General features: G+C 38.8%; 1 protein-coding gene across 16 annotated transcripts in view; it reads right to left on the reverse strand.

Annotated features, from left to right (window-relative positions):
* LOC101171409 (neuronal cell adhesion molecule) overlaps positions 1 to 17,743 on the reverse strand; it is a 76,436-nt gene that overhangs the window by 35,806 nt on the left and 22,887 nt on the right. For 13 of the 16 annotated variants that reach the window (XM_023955669.1, XM_023955672.1, XM_023955666.1 and 10 more), the window contains exons 1-3: positions 9,043 to 9,158; positions 8,538 to 8,619; positions 4,409 to 4,482 (exon numbers count right to left, since the gene is read on the reverse strand). The gene's annotated coding sequence lies outside the window, so the exon portion shown is untranslated. Of the gene's footprint in view, positions 1 to 4,408; positions 4,483 to 8,537; positions 8,620 to 9,042; positions 9,159 to 17,743 lie in introns of those variants that run through there. The other 3 variants (XM_020703869.2, XM_020703865.2, XM_020703867.2) reach the window with 2 other exon arrangements.

The raw sequence follows: 17,743 nt of genomic DNA on the forward strand, positions 1-17,743 counted from the left end.
CAAGGCTGTTGACACAGAGAACTGTCAGAGAATCGTCGGGCCTGTATCAAAGAGGCTCCTCAGAAACAGCTCGGTGCGCTCGTCTGGAACGACATGCTGCAGAAGGAGCCCAGGGCCCCGCTATGAATCTATGAGGCCGTCTCATCCGCAGTTTCTGTGATTCTGTGATTCCAGAAACGCTGATGTGAACGGTGGCAGCTTTCTCACCACTTGTGAGAGAAGAGACTTCGCTGACAGAAGATAACAACTCAGTTATGGGGCTGTTTTCCACAAACTTTCCATTAATAGAACCTGCAGAGGGTCAGTACTTCAATAAATCCTGATAGGAGTAAAAAAAAACAAAAAAAAAACATTCATTTACCAAAGGACACACAGTTGATGCATTAACTTTTTGTAGCTTAACCCCTTCATGCCTGACCTTATTTCCAATTACTGGTACATAAAAAAATGTTCTTCTGTGTTTTTTTTTCCCATTCAAGGCAAGTGGAGTCCTGAATTTAATGGTATAAAGGGGTTAATGAATGTATAGGATAACCTCCGTTTTTGTTCATCATCCTTGTCTTTGCATATTATTAAACACCACAGCATGATTGTGGGCACTGGAGATGCCACAAGCTAACTAAGATGGAAGCAATGATCCACATCCACATTTCCACTTATATTTATGAGCCACGTAAACTTTACACTGCAAAAACACAAAATCCCCCCAAATACACTTTCTAGTTTCTAATTTAAATATCTTATTGCATTTGATATTAGCCAAAACTAACTTACTAGTAACTTTAAATTAAGTGTGATGTAACAACTTGATTAAAGAAAATACATTTTGAATATCTTGTTGAGTCATATGATCTTGAAAAAATCGTATTTTAAGGAAAATGTAATGAAACTTTTTGTTTCACTTCTTAACGAATCTTTTTTTAACCAGAACACTTAATTCTTAAGATGAAATCATCCTAAAATATGTCATTCTAGTTTTATTTTTAGGATTATTATGGTCCGGAAATAAGAATATTACTGTTATAGTGCTTAAACTTGAACATATTTAAGGAGGAAGTGCATTAATAGACCTACTATAAACATGTACAATTCCTCCTTGAGGAAAGACAAAATTTATGATTTTATTTTTTCAATTGCTAGAGCAATGCACCTAATAATTAGGCATTTTTAGCTAGTTTCTATATTAAATTTTAGTCCTAAAGAGCAGGGTTTTACAACTTATTTAAAAAAAAATCATTCTACAAATTCCTTTGCAGATTATTTCACTTGTAATGAGGGAAAAACATCTTATTGTCATTGTTTTTCTTTTTGAATTGGGAACATTGTACTGGAGAACATCCAGTACATCGTTAAGGGCTTTATATTCTCCCATTAACACGTTTCACCAAGGAAAGCATCTTTGAGGAACATCATGATTGTTTTTATGTTTTTGTTGCATTTAGGGATAGTTGTAAAAAAAATAGAGCAAAATCCAGTAAAAAGTTGTTATTCCCTCAAAGTAGAAAAGAAATTCAATTACTCGACAAGGGTTTCTACTACTGTAGTTTCTTTAGCGTGTGTAGACCCATTCATTGACATATATATTTTTTGTATTGTCAGACATGCACAAACACCATCTGCAACGTTAACTCAGCTATAAGCTCTGTGTTTATCCCGATCTTTAGTGTGAAATGCAAATGCAAAGCCACACATCAGATTAATTGCAGTGTTTGTTACTAAAATTGCTGTTTTTCTGTAGCCTCTTCTCAAAAATCTAAAAAACTAGTGTCTTACTCATCATTATATATGCAAAATGTTGTTAACATGGATGTAAAGACTTCTTTAACACATTTCTTTGACCTTTTTCCAGAGTTGAGCTTGCATCTGCACTCTGCTGTCTTGCCTCTAGCATCCTTTTTGACGAGTTTGACACAGCTCTCCCCCTAAACATCAAATACCGTACAGGCGCTAGCTTGTTGAAGACAGAAAAGGGTAGGATTTTTTTTAAACCAATTAAAAAGAAACAACATAAAATCTCTTTAAAAAGTACAGAAATTCCTCCTTTTTAGTAAGTTTGTCAGGTGGGAAACTGGATAAGACTGACAATAAAAAAACCTTCTGATGATCCATGCTTTTATTCTGAAATAACATAACATTATTAGTATTAAATGTATTTTTACTCATTTGGGATCAAAAAAAGTAAAAATACATTTTAAAAAGCTAAATGGGTCAGTCTGCAGTTCTTCATTGGTGGGCTGAAAGCTTTTTAGGATAAACTCTTCACGCGTTCAGTTTTCAGCTTCTGAGCGTGGCCCTCTGTGACTCAGCCCCCAAAAAACTGTGGATTCAGTCTCTCTGGCCCACAGCACACATTCACAACAACAAGCCAATTTCACAGTGAGATGACAAAGAAGAAATGGGAAGGGCTCGCAGACGAGCTGACAGAAAAAGCGAATGTGAGGAAGTGGAGCGGGTAGGCACCTTTTACCGATCCAGCCAAAATACAAAAACAAAGTACAGCGCCGTTGGAGTTCTTTGATTCTCCGTCGGCGTGGAGCCACATCATGCAGCAGGATTGACATTCCTTTCTAACACACTAGTGCAGGGGTCGGGAACCTTTTTGGCCAAGAGAGCCATAAATGCCACATATTTTGAAATGTAATTTCGAAAGAGCCATACAATAATGTAGTGTCCCTTCCCCACACTGAGGCACGGAGACTTAACCTCTTTTAAAGTTCTTTATTCTGGTTACTGCAGACCGCAACAAACGCCGTTCAATTAATTCAGCAACTCCTGAATCTCTCCCGCCGACACGAGAGCGCTTCTCCCAACTTTATATTCCCCTGCTCCCGCTGCAGCCCTCCCATTTCCTTATCCGGCCCATAGCTGAACCCCATTGGTCCAAACTACCTAACAACAGGCTGAGCGACAGAACTGAGGGCCAATCAGATCTCTGCTTGACGCGTTCAATGAACTCCAGAACTTTTAACGCGGCCCAACAGCCATCCAACTCAGTCCGCGACAATTTGTTTAAAACTAAATACACAAATGAATGTGTGCATTTGATTTAATTTCAACATTTTTAAAGTACAATAAGTCTGTGGATTCTTTTTAATAACATTGTTATTCTGTTGCTAATAAATGATGAGTATTTCTCGTGGTAGTTTTGCTGATGGTCTAGTCTGGTTGATACGTGGTGAGTTTCTGCTTCGTTCAGGCGTTGAGACTTTAAACGTGATCGTAGGTCTGAATGTTCTGTAGATGTGAGACATTCTTATCACATGCAGACGCGGAGCCAAACACACACTCACACGCTGCAGTGAGTGACGGGAAGCGGGTTTTACGTTTTTACAATCCCTGCGCGATTCACCTGCAGCCTGTCCCCACAACACCTCACCCCCACCCTCTGCTTTCTCCCTCACACATCCCGTCCCCGCATCTGCGCGCTCTTTCTCAGAGACGGGAGCGCGTAGTTTTAGGCGCGTCAATTCACAGGTTTCCAGCTGGTACAAACTCTGTGAAATAATAGATAATAGTAACTGATAGCGCTGGCGCAGATTTCTCTCTCCAAGCACCGCTACTACTGCGCGCCTCTGGCATCGCATCGCGCCCGAGAAGGACTGGTCTAATGAAAAAAAAAAAAAAACTATATTTAAAGATTTGTCTGCGAGCCACATGTGACCATCAAAAGAGCCATATATGGCTCGCGAGCCATAGGTTCCCGACCCCTGCACTAGTGGATAGTGGACCCACATCACTCTGCATCACCTCCACTCACAGGGCATTAGATAAACTTCCCTCCCAATGTACACTTTTATTGATACACAATCAGGGAATGATGCAAAAGTCAGGTTATTATAGGATCCTTCTGTGGGCTCTAAGCATCCTGGGTCTTTCTGCTTAAGGCAACTATTCGAGATGGTAATTATGAAGCTTCCATTAGGATACTATTTACCGCTCCATTATGACACATTATGTGTCAATAACAGAGGAGCAATTGGCACAATTTGGGCTGTAAGAGCACTGACTATTGCACCAGAGGGGGAGGATGAGAGGGTGTGTTACCTTGACAACCGCATTAGTTGGACACTAGAGACAATATTTAGTTTGAATTTCCAAACCTTTCATAACAGTGAAGCTTCAGGCTGGTTGGTGAAAGGCAGTCAAGCTAAGGCGACCTTTGCCTCACAGTCAGAACGAAAAGGTCGTCTTAAAAAAAAGGGATCCTGAAAGGTTAGGCTGTTTGAACTCAACCTCCCCAAAAAACTGTATATTAATATCTCCAACAGACTGGCATTATTGTGTGTTCTACTAAAGCAGAAATGCCTCTGAAAGAGAACATTTGACTAAAAGGCTGCAAACTCACGCTGTTTTGGAACATTTTGGTATCTGGGACGTAAAGAGGAAATCAGTCAGAATTTCCACTTACCAGAGAAACCAAAGTCCCTGTTTGCTGCTTTCCTTCTGGCTCACTGTTTGCTGCTCCCTCTGTATCTCTTCAATCTGGAAATGGAATGGAAAAAAACAAAAACATTTTATCTTCTGACAACATTTAAAACAGTCATGAATATTTAAAGTCCCACTCCGATCATCTTCTGATCTATTATAAGACTATTCCCAGTGGTCTTTGAATTACAATTATGCAGTTTTTAGCCAAAATTCCAAAGAAAAAAAAAAAACCTGTGTCGTTTTCTGGGACATAGTTTCTCCAGAGCGGCAGGAGTTCATTAGAGATTTGTCTCTGAGTTGTGGGCGGGACTGTTAGCGTAGCGTAAGCCCGCCCTGGTTTTACTCTCTCCCGCTAGCTTATAGCTCCTCACAAGCCCAATCCTCGGACGAGGAAAATAACATTTTCTTCTGTTTGATCCTGATTCACAATGATCTGAATAAAAAAATACTAAGCCATGCAATCTTTGCCTTAAGTTGTTCCTCCATCATGCAAAAAAGGCCACAAGAACATGTTAAAAACACCAAAAACATGATTTTGATAGGAGTGGGTCTTTGAAGCGTTTTTCTGAAGAGGATGTTTTGTACATCTTCCTTTTCTATTTGGCTTTAGTGAGATCTCCCAAGCACCCCTGTCACATCGGATGCTCTCTGCATTGCATCCAGTATAATATTTTTTGTCATGTGCAATCGTCTGCGCGTGTGCTGGATATTTGTTCCATGCACCATAAACACTCCCAACTGTAAGCTGATTTGGAGGTGCAAGGAATTAAGCACCCAAGCTGTGCAGGGCGGACTGAGATCATGGATCCTCAGAAGCAACCGTGTGTAATCAAGGCTGATAGACAAGAGGGGCATCGGCTGGAGAGGAGACATGTCTCCTCCCCTCGTCTCTCCTCCTGTCTTGTCTCATCTCATTGATCTCTCTTTTTCTCCAACCTCCTTCCTCCTGCTCTTATTCTCCAAACCTCTCACTCCTGCCTCACTGCCATCTTCACTTCCATCCTCTTTCCTCTTCGATCTTATCCACATTTCTCCAAACTATCTTCATCTTCCTCTTGTCTAATCTGGCACCCCCTCCTTTTTTTATCTGCTGCCCTTCAACCTGCCATAACCAATCCTCTTTGACAGCTTCTCTTTTATATCCTCCCATCACCTTGGTGTCATCCTCCTTTCAGCTGTGAGGTCAGGACTCCATGTGGAGTCACACACTGCAAAAAGTCAGGCTGCACTTGTAAGAGAGCCACAGAAAGCCAAACGACACATTTTCCAGACTCAGCATCCTATAAAAATATACCACTTTACAATCAGCAATTATTTTAAAAAATCATGTTTTAGTTTAAAATACATGAAGGATTTATTTATAGCAAAAAGTGGAATTCAAATGTAGAGTGATAAAGAGGTTAAACACTCCTTTTTTTTATGTTCTTTCTAAATATTTACAGTTAACAGTAAAATTGCATGCTTTAAGTCATAGTTGTGCAACTATTTTGAGATATAGATCATTTTTTGATCTAGCAATCAAACAGCTTTTCACATAAACTCTAGTTATCTCTTTTATATTGACAATGAAACATGTGTTACTGGCCTTTTTTAATCTAAAAAGAAAACTTTTAGGCACCATTCGGGTTTAGATGAAGTTTAGACTGATTACTGATCCACCCTGAGAAAGCTGTATCATCACTTTGTGACAAAATAAGAACACACTTTATCAAAGACTTATTGGAAAAAGCAGAAACAAAAAAACAAAAAATGTCAGAAAATTAAAGGAGTTAAAAGACTGCATTGAAGAGTTCTTTATACTGTGGCAAAAAATAAGAGTTCAATATCTTAAGAAAACTAGTCCTATTATGAAAAGTAATGACTAGTCCATTTTTTTCACATATCTCTGTTTACATTTTTTGTTGTTTCTTCTCATTGTACACTAAAATACATAGAAGATAGCAAATAGATTTTGTCTTTAGACATGACCCCCCCTGCTGTTCCGTATCGGATTCAATCCAGTGCTTTACAGGTGTGATCTTGGGCCAATTTAAGATTATTTATTTTAATGCACTTTCTAACAGGCTTTTACAAATGAAATGTGAACCTCAATGGTGCACCACATGTCCCAAAAAAGCCTGAATCTCCTATTCGTATCCACCCCTTCTTTTCTGTCTCCATCAATACACGACTCCCTTTTTCTACTTTTCATTTACCGGTATCTTTTTTTGTTTTGTTTTGTTTTATGGCAGAGCCCCCTTTTTCTCTCTTCAGTAAACTGTATTACGATAAAGGCGAGACCCCAAAGGAAATGACAGGCTAGCTGATTGAAGAAGCTAATCCAATTTACTTTTAGCAGAGGGTTTATCGACTTCAGTGTGTCGCTCAAAAGGAGAGGCTGGAAGCTGCACAGACACAAGTCCACATGTAAGTACAAAACATGCCTTTGTGTTCCATGATATCCATGCAACTGTTAGATACACACAGATTTTGTGTCTCGCAGTTCATACTTTTTCTCTTCATTTGCAGCCTTTCTGATTCAAATAAACAGGATCGCATTAAGCAGCCTTTGTGTGAGTCCAAAATGTGTGATTTCTTTGATGCGTTTTTAGTTTATATTTTTACAATCTGTGAAATTCACAGTTTTTTCAGGCATTTCTTCTCACACAATGGTACAAGAAGGATCTCAAGTATTTTCTTTTTGTATCTTTGCTGGCATCTATGCTGACTCCACACTTGGGAGCAGAGCTATAAATCAGCTCTTAAGGTTCTCCATGAACTCAATCTTGCTGCTTCTGTTGGGCATGAGTGAAAACAACAGAGTGCAAGTGAGATTTGACCAAAATGACTAACCAAGAGTGTGACCTTTTGCACATCCTCTTTGAACATCCTGATCCCATCAAAGACAGCCTCCCCCTGTACCAGCCACCCCAACACCCCACCTTTGGCTGTTGACACTGCAGAGTCAGTCAGAGCCCAATCCAGATCGGGGTTTTTTTGGGTGATGAAGAACGGAACCGGTGATCGAAATGGAAAAAGTCAGATAGGAAGTGGGAAACAAGAAATATTTCGGGAGACCTCTTCACGGGAGGTAGAAGATTGCACCCAATATCGCAAACGATTCATACTAGCATGGATTTTCCTAAACCTGAATATATTCCAACCACTACATAATATTCAAATAAGTCCTTTTGGTATGTACATAGGACATTTGGGGCTTTCCAGAGATGTCAGTGTGAAAGGGTGGTGCTCTGGTAATTTTAGCTTTTGGTGGATTAAAAAAAAAAATGTGACCAGATTTTTTTGTGATAGACAGAAGGATAGATTACTTCTACTAAGACTGAATTTCTGACAAAGTAGTTTCAATGAGTTGAACAACTTTAGCCCCCTGGATTTTTGGATCTTTCAATTAAAACTTTTGTTTTTATATTGACTTATTTATACAATAATGAATAAAAATACATCAATTAAAAGTTGCAAATTGTCATGGAACAGTCAAAAAGTATTTGCCTAGGTTTATTGGTTTTCTTCAAAGAAATTGCTTTGAAAACTTTTTTTATGCCACCATGTGGCAAAAAAGAACAAAATAGAAGAAATCAAGTAGACGATTTTTTCTAATGAACCAAGAAATAGTCTAATCCTGAAGTTTAGTCGTGTAACTAAAACAAACACAAAATATGTATTAAGTTCATATTAGGATGCTGCATTTAACAACAGGAGGGATGAATATCATTTTACTGCTGCAACCTCCCGATAAAGAGCATGCAAATACCCTGAGATTTAACATTTCCATGCATGAGAAAATCCTCCCTCTGAGCACATTTGTCCATTTGTCATTTTAGTAAAGTAAAGGGAGATGTCAACAGGTCAAAGAAGCGTGGCTTAGTGCAGCGGCTGTTAATGAGGCCTGGATTTATCCTCCACTGTGCTGTTTTGATGGGTGTCCACATTTGAATGCTGCTGCCTGACTGAGTCATGGAGAGGAAGGGCGCTGAACGGCACAGAAGCAGCCTGTGGGTTTAATTTTAGAGTCTAATGAGAGGCTATGCATAGCTTTAGATGATACCAATCTCCCAATGGAACATAATTATCACCTGAAATGGGGAGGGAAATTGAAGACTTTTTTTTACCTGTAAGGAATTTACTGGGGGCTGTGTGGCTTGTTAGGACAAGATTGTGCAGCTTTGGCACCTCCACAGAAGATCCAATGAACTTAATGGGAGAAAACCATAAAGAGGACTTTGTGATGTTGGAAATGTACAAACTATTGACCACAATATGATCTGCGGTTGATCTGTAACTGCAGAAATTTACCAAGCATTTTATCACTGCAAATACAGTACATTTCTTTTGTCAAGTGTGGTAAAAAAAAACTTTACGAAAATCTCATTTCCATTTCTACAAATATTAATAAATGGAAATATTTGGTCTTAGATTTTTCATAAAAGAAAAGAAATTAGACCTATATACCTATTAAAACATTTTCATACATGTTTAAAACTTAAATATATGTGAAACTTAAATCTAATCTGGAGTTTTGTTGTGGTTTGATCACGTACACATATTTTAGGGCATCTGTTTTTTCTTCTATCTGTTTTCACCCTAAAACGATTTAAAAATAAGAGTATCCCTCACCTTTATCCGTGTTGGAATCAATAGGAAAGGCTCCCGCCAGCCTGTGCATTTGCTGCCTGAGCCTGCAGTTTGGATGTGTTAATCCCACAGGCTGTGTATTCCTCGATGGATTCTCTTTGAATGACAGTAGGAGAGGAGCTGATTCCCTCTCAAAATCGTCCTCCTCCCACCCCCGAACACACCCACAACCCCTCCTCTCGCACACTCTCCCCTCCCATGCTCACAAGGATAAAAAAAAAAAACCTTTTGTCTATCCACAATACGGGTTAAACATTTCCCAGTTTCACATGAACAGCTGCCACAGAAAGTTACCGGTTTTGGTTACGGAGACATGTTTGTGCACGAGCACCGAACATTCAGAAACTTATTTGTTCTGCATCGGATGCATCTGACAGCAGAATGAGGAGAAGACAAAGCGCAACATCCTGCTTTATGAACTTGGCACCGCATCAAAGTCAACCTGACAATATCATTTCATGTTAAGTCAAACAGCACGGAGAGTTCAGCAAATATCTGTCAGCTGTGCAGATTGTGGTGCGGTGAATGCACCTTAGATGCTCAATGGAGGGCGGAGGTGGTGGAGAATCACAGCAGCTACAAGGAGAAAAGAAAAAAAAAAGCCTGCAGGCTCATCTTCAGGACTTCCTCTCCCATCCAGTCAGAAACCAAAGAGCATGCTTACCTACACTCCACAAATGTGCTCATGCAATCTAATCTAGTTGACTCAGTGAGAGGAAGCAAAGTTATTGCCGACTCTTCACTGGCATTATTGCGCCCGTTTTAAAAGAATAGGAGTGGAAAGTCTTTTGACGTCTGTTAGCTATGGTTGCAGAGGGCAACAATGGAGTGAAAGAGAGGCTTTTCTCTGCACTCAGCCTTAAATAACACTCCGCTCGACACAAAAGCAGAGAAAATGTAACATTATCTGCATCAAAGAACACAATTCAACCTGCTGAACAATGAACTGGACTCCTGTATCCGAACAGCACATTACACATTACTCCACATCTTTCCCTTCTCGTCTGTTTCTGTCTTTAAATCTATTACACTAACATTTGGCTAATACCAACATTAGACTTCATATCAAATCCAATAAAATTTAGATTCATAAGTTTAAAGGTTGCACAACTCCTTGTCCAGGATAAAGTCCCACTCCAACTATGTTTGTCTATTGCAAAAGTGTTCCCAGTGGTTTTTTAATTCTGATTAAGCAAGATTTTTAACCAAAATCAAAAACTTTAAGACTTATTTTCTGCAGAGCGACAGGAGTTCATCCGAAATTTGCCCCAGCTTACAGCCCCTCACAACCCCAAGTTAACAAAAATGGTGAACAATATTCATCCATACAGTTTAGAGCTAGATGGCAGCTCAAAAAAAAAAGATGTTCATGGATCTATTTGCCTGCAAGTGTATACATCAGAATGGAGCGGAGCAGAAAGACTTCAGCCAGCTCATTTCAGTTGCTGCATTACAAATATGAGCTTTTTCAAACTGTGGGTTTTTGTCCGCTCCTGATCCATCACGATATGAAGAAATAGTCAAAACAGGCAGTCTTTATCTCAAATTCTTTTACATATGTCCTCTATCATGAGCAACATGATCCAAGTGCATGTTAAAAAAAACAAAAACACAAATTTCATAGGATTGGGTATTTATTGTTTAAAGAAAAGCATTTTTTCCCTTTTAAAACAGGCAATAGTAAAAAACTTAAATTAGGTTTTAGAGTACCAACAGCCAGAAAAATCCAGTCCAGCTCAGAATGTTGTTCTTGTCATGTTTTTGGTATTGGGACTCATTACAGCACAGATCTGCACATTAATAGTGGGCAGGTTTTTATTTAGAAAAATCAGTTTTTTTGTTTTCTTTCTTTTAGCAGTATTTCTATGAGGCTCATCATCTTCAGTACTTGCTTTTTTCATTATGTCTACCTCAAAAAAAACTTCGGAGCATGCTAAGAACATATAGAAAGTTGGAGTTGTCATTAGTTAACAATAAAACATCTGTGGACTTTTCAAAATAAGCTCAGTAGGGAATCACAGGATTTAATGTGAATGACAAAACATTGTTTTTCATTGATTTTAACTATACATTTTACGTCTGTCAAATTTCAAAAGAAGTTACAGAAAGGAAAAAATCTATAAGAAAGGCACATAAACCCAACCTGCATAAGAAAGGCGAGACAAAGAGCATCACAACACTCTCAACCTTTTGCCCGTTTACAATCCCCACTAACCTGCAGTGATAAATCTTTCAGCCTACACACTGTCAGAGCCCCTCTGCCCAACAACTTTACCTTACTACTCCCTAATGAGCAAATGTAAACATGACTCAGCAGGTAAAGCTCTCCTCACATCAGGAATCACAGCATGAGTTTAAAAGAAGAGGGGATCATAAATGAAAGCATTCATTGGATCAGGCATCTTTCATGAAAATGATGGATCGTGGTGAAGTATGCAGATTAGAGTATGAAGTGAGTGAAAGGGACGTGCTTTCTCTGAGAGAGGGGCGTGATTGACCAAGTCTAAAGGGACATTATTTCTGCACACTGACTCTGTAGAGCGGTGACACCGGGCGATCAGTGGCGGCCCATTGGCCCCTTCGGACACACACTGGGACAGGACCGCTGGACCCACCAATAGGACGATACTTTCAATGGTAACTACATATTTCAATGTCCTCCATCTTTGAACAAAGCATAGTTTATGCTTCAGTCTAAAGCATAGGAGTATACTGTGTGAATGTGTGTGTTTGACACTCCTTTTCAGCTCTGAATATTGAAAGGGGGTGAAAAATGATTGGCACATGGGGAAAATAAAGGGTTTGGATCACGAGGCTAAGAAGGCCGGGGCGGGGGGGTAATATTTTTACACATTAATAGTCCATAGTTATCTCTTGGATAGCTAATACAAATACAAGTTTTTGTATCTTTAAGTAAACGTTTCAATGTTGCTCTCAATGAAGTTGTATAAAATGTTAAAAGGTTTGAGAGGAAAAGACAACACCGTCCTCTGGTAATCTGTGATCATTTTAGCCTTGTTACCTCTGCTTGAGCAGATTACAACACGATGAGGAGCCCAAAGGCCCTGAGGTGTCCCATATCCAGGCGACCAGAAGAAAAAGACTCCAGTCAGCCGTCAAAACAGCTTCGCGTACATGATGGAATTTCACGTCAAGAAATGTTCAACATCAGGTCGAACTGATCAAACAGACCCTCAGCGGTTCAGCCTGAATGACAATAAAGAAAACAAAGCGGCTAGGTTCTTCAGGGAATTTACATGAATTACAGCAAGACACCCACAGGGACGGCCGCGACCTCTCCTCAGCTTTTTTTTTTTTTTTTTAAACCAAACAAGACCCCGATCCCGCCCACTGACACACACAAACACACAAAGACACACTGCAAGAGAATGGTGTGCCTGGTTTCCATGGAGCCACGAGGAGCGCTGACAACAGACAGGATGATGGAGAGAAAAAGTGAAAGACAAACAGAGTAAGAGAGGCAGAGTTTGCAGTTAAAAACACAAAGCAAGTGTTGTGTTGAGAAGATTTACCACCTGCAGGCAGCAGACCATCCCTGAGGTTAAGGACCTACACTCACCATATTTCTTTCAACTCAAAGAGCCTCACGGAGATCGTTGGAAACTCAAAGAGTCTAACTAAAAGAAGCTTTAAGCTGCAGCTCATGTGTAATCCAAAATACTAGAAAATAAAGTCTTATTCTTGTGTCAATGTTAAATTATTTGTTAAAATGTATTGCTACAAGTTATTAAACAATAATAAACAGAAACTGATTTAAAAAAAAACTTTTTTTTAAGAAAACAAAGGCAAATGTGAAAGTTAAGAATGCCTGCAGGAAAATTTATGGATATTTGTCTCAACAACAACTTAGTATTGCATTGGTGAACTGAGGATGACACAGATTTGCATCAAATATTTGGAAGCAAAAATACATTCCCCGGTCTTTAATATTTTTCCATGTTTATTTGTTCAACTTAAAAGTCTGAAGATGCCGGGTTTTCTTAAAATTCATCAGCATTTCTCACCGTGTAGTCTTTAATCCAAAGCTGAGCTAAAAACAACCGACAGTTGCTAGAGATGTCATCATCCTTCCTGTTTGTAGCAGTGCCACTTCAATACCTCTTCACTGGAATGCTTCCTCAGGCAAAAAATCTCCACAAATACTCAATTAGAGTTTCAGAAGATTTTTTTCCACCTTTTTTTCTTTTTAGAGGTAAATGTATAGAAAATTAAACGTCTCAAACCAACACCAATGCCTTCAATAACTCATTAGCTTTCAACTGTTTACCAACGCATGTCCACCACCTACAGTTGGAGGAGGCTTGATGCAAAGTGTTGAAGCGGTGTAAATCTCGTAAATCTTGCTTCAGGCTTTTTGGTTCAACTTTCAACACACGTTCAATGGCTATGCGTGTTTTGTACATAGAGCCCCAAAATGGTCTTAAAAATGTGTGTAACTATACATGAACACAAGAGTTTTGAATTCAGAAGCCTGAAACGCGCATTTATGCTCGTTTATATAGACTTTTTATTGGAAGTGCTCCCTTGAACGCTCATTGCTGAGGGTGGTGTGAACGTTGCTTGAGATACTCCTGGTGACCTTTTATTAGTGCACCATAGACAGCATCCTAAAGTTCTCTATTGTATGCAATTCTCTCTGAAAGAACTAAACAAAAATGGCCAAAACATCCTCAAAGACCAATCACAACCCGAACACTGTCTGTCAGAACTGCTGCCATAATGCTATAATGCTGTTATAATGACAATATACGCCTTATCTTTAACAGATGTTCCATTGTTTTGTGTTTTAATAATTCCTATTCCCTTCTTTCTCCAGTTACTGGCATACCCTATTCTTTAGACCATAAGCCACACTTAAAATTTTTATTTTATCAAAAAAAGACAGAGCATCTTATGTATGTATGTATTATGGTTGTGTTTACTGACTTCAAATCGATTTTATGTGCTACATGGCACTCCACAGTATTACAAAATCTATTAGTGTGACTTTGGTCAACAATACAGTTATTTGGTTAACAAATTGTGAGAGCATTACAGCTACTGTAGTCAGAACCCTGACGGAGTGGTACATACTGTGCTTCAACCTAAAGAACTGAAAAAGTGAGCTTATTGTTTTTCATGGTACAACTGACCAACACAGAGTTATTGTGAATAAAGTTGGACTTTCTGTCATGTTGGACTCTCTTGTGATCATCTGGTTATCACAGTTATAAGAAGCAAACAAAAAGGTTCATTAAACAAACTACCCATCAATCCCTGCTGCCTCTATGTCCCTCTGGGCTTTCTGGGTTATTATCTGACTGTTTTTTTTTTTTTCGCTTTATGCGCCCTTTAATCCAGAGTACTTCATTGTCCGGACAATAATGGTACATCTTTTGTCTTTTAACAGATGCTACAATGATTTTTCCCATCTTTGTCCTGTTCTGTCATTAATGTAGTTATTAACATCTTTTCTGTTCTGTTCTTGATGTTCCAGTCATTTGTTCCATATGTCATTTTTCTGCTTTACGTTCTTCTTGTCGTAAATGTTTGGAATTAATATAATTATAAGTATTGCATTTAATAAAGGCCAATCTTGTGTTGTGTGTGTGTGTTTTTTTTTTTTTTTCATTTTTGGGGCCTTAAATTGCTTCTTTCTTAACAAACTAAATCGAATAACAGGGTTGAAAGATGTTCACCGTCTTTGAATTATAGTAAAGCCTTTAGTAGCTACACTGCTCTCTCTCTGATATAAAACGTGAATAGAACACTTTAATAGAATAATGATCGTAAATACTTATCATAAATGAACCATGGCAACCTTGGATCATTACTTAACCCAACAATTCTTCTTTTATTTTTTCTTCTCTTCTTAAAGTGCAAGTAATGTCAGAAAATCCTAAATATATATGGAATTTGTATTTTTAGATCTGCTTTGATCAACATTATGTGTGAGCTACAACTTCTCTGAAACAAATTTTAAAGTGTTTTTTTTCTCATTTTTTGGTTGATTTAGTCAAATGTTCCGGGCTGCTCCATTTTCAAATTTCCTCCCACCATTTTGTTAACTTAATATTCTCATCATTTGTCGATTCAGTCCATTAAATTTTCCCATTTGCTTGAGACTGCATCTGCTGCATCTAATATCTGTTTGCTTTTCCTGTCAGAGAGCTCACAGAAAAATCTGCTTCCAAACACTCACCTGGTGATCAGTTCCCAATTTAATTTCAGATGTGGTGCATGTTCTCCAAAATAAAGGATGAGAGTGACGCTCTTGGATGCGTTATCAGAGAGTCGCTGGGAATTTAGGATCTTTTGAACATTATTATAATGTCAAGATGACCAATCAATCATCTTGGCATGGTAATATTGTTCAAAAGATCCAAACAATGATTCAATCAATTTTGCATTTCTGCATTTCTTTACAGTTCTCAGAATCCTCATATGTAATCTTTATATGACATTTCATTGTTACACTGGTTATGATCCGGCATAGTTTTGACAAAAAACTGACTAAACTGTTCACACGTCCACATTTCTTTTCTTCCAATTCACTAAATAATCATTCAATTTTGTCATGAAAAATAGAAACATATTAGACACATTGAGAGAGTATTGTCTCGTTCACACAACACACACACACACAGATGCTAATTCTTTGATGAAGGCACATGGTCAAACAGCAGGGCAGAGTATGAGTCCAATCATTTTCAGATTATTTTAGATTATTTTTACAGATTATTAGTAACAGTACGGTTATTTCGCATGCATGTGAAGCTTTTATAACAGGAAATTTAAAACAAAAGTTTACATGCATAAACTTTCAGGATCTCAACTTCGGATAATGGTCCTTGGTTTTATTAAAGTCAATCCTGTGTGTTCAGAATTTTTTTTATCCAGTTTCTGTTTCTTTTTTATTACATGTAGGATGCACATATCAATAATAAATTTGCTTCCAGGCTTCATTTATTTTAATAAAACCTTAAACATGACTTGAACTCCCTTTTTTTTTAATTACACAAGGCATCTCTGGTATGAAAACCTTATCTAAAAAGTCATCTTTGCATCATCACTTGTTCATGTGTTAATAATCACCAGAAATTTGCCATATAGATCACATGTTCATAGAGACTCGAAAACAAAGATGTCTTAGAATGAAATCATATCTCATTGAATTCATATATTGCAAGAACTGCATTAGCAACTTATAACAAGAAACTATAGAAGAAGTGATAATAAAGCAGACTTTTCCTTTAAGACTTCCTTGTGGCTGAACATTCTTCAGCTTTATGACTGGAATTAAATGAAGAAGACACATCTTGTGCTTTAAAATGGACTTGCAGATGAGATTTCTGTTGACAAATATTTTGAATTGCTCCAGCATTCATGGAGTTTATGTGTTTGCTTCCTCTTGTGTGTTTGTGGCACAATTTCCCAGAGGAAAAAAAGTGATTTTAATATTGTGACAATGCTGGTTTTGCAGCCAAGAGGTCTAAATCTGCAAAGCTATTAGGAAACCTTCCTGTTTTCTCCTGACATGCTGCCTCTTCTATGAGGTATAGAACAGAGATTTCTTTGCTATTGTTAGCTCCCTTTCTCCAAGCCAAGGACTCTGAGTTCCAACAGTATCCATACAGCATGCAGCAATATGGCAACCATTCATGTGATAATGAAGCAGGAGAAGGAAGCACTGCAGTCTGCTTTGACCCCATGTGTGTGGGGCAGCCTCCAAACTGGAGATTGGAGAGCATGGGAGAAGATGGAAAACATCCAAGAGAGAGAGAAAAGAGGAGGCCTGCAGAGCAGGTCGGCCCTCTTCTATATGCTCCATACTGTCACCCATAAGAAGATCATCCTCAGCCCAGTGAGCTGCAAGCATCCCCAAGTGTTAAGTCACATACAGCCTTACACACACTTTCTCCCAGTGTGTGTGCTGATCCCAGTGTCCATATGTGTCCACAGAAGGCACAGGCATGTGTGCACCTCCTTCGCTTGCCCACCAGGACCAATTTCCATCCCCCGTCTGTGAAGGGGAGCAATCGATGCTGCACAGGGCGCATCAAACAAGCTGCTTGTTACCGTTGGCAACACTAGGACCATAAGTAGGAGGAACCTGCCTCACTTGTGCATTACACACCAAGCCAACTGCATTCGTTTAACACTGAGCTTGAGCTTTACTCTCTTTAACTGTGAGAAGCTACAGCAAAAAGACTCCCAAATAACTGTCAGTCATTGAATCTATTTCGTTAGTCCTTCATCAGCTTCATCAGCCAACCTTAACGCCAGCTGAAGGAGCTTGAAGTCTCCCAAAAATATCTTTTGAAGTAGATGTTTGTGGCAGCAGGAGCGCAATAAAATCTCCCGTCTTCCCTCCTTCTTCTCATCTTCTTCATCCTCACCCATGCTGGGTGACCAGCTCTCGCAACACATGTCACTTCAACACAAATTTGGCCTCCAGAAATGTTGGAGGATGTAAACACACTTAAATTAACCATTTTGGAAATGAAGGTTTAATCTGCAGACCTCACTTAAGAACATTAGTTTGCAGTGGCAAAGTGACACAGACTGGTTTGCCTTTGGTTAAACCTTATCACCAAGAGGAATTCATACATTTTCAGGGTTTAGAGAAAAAAGTGAGAGAAAAAAATACTCTTCACAGTGTGCACTCCTCTTTCATTATGTT

This window comes from Oryzias latipes, chromosome 6 (genome assembly GCF_002234675.1).
Source record: "Oryzias latipes chromosome 6, ASM223467v1".
Classification (NCBI taxonomy): domain Eukaryota; kingdom Metazoa; phylum Chordata; class Actinopteri; order Beloniformes; family Adrianichthyidae; genus Oryzias; species Oryzias latipes.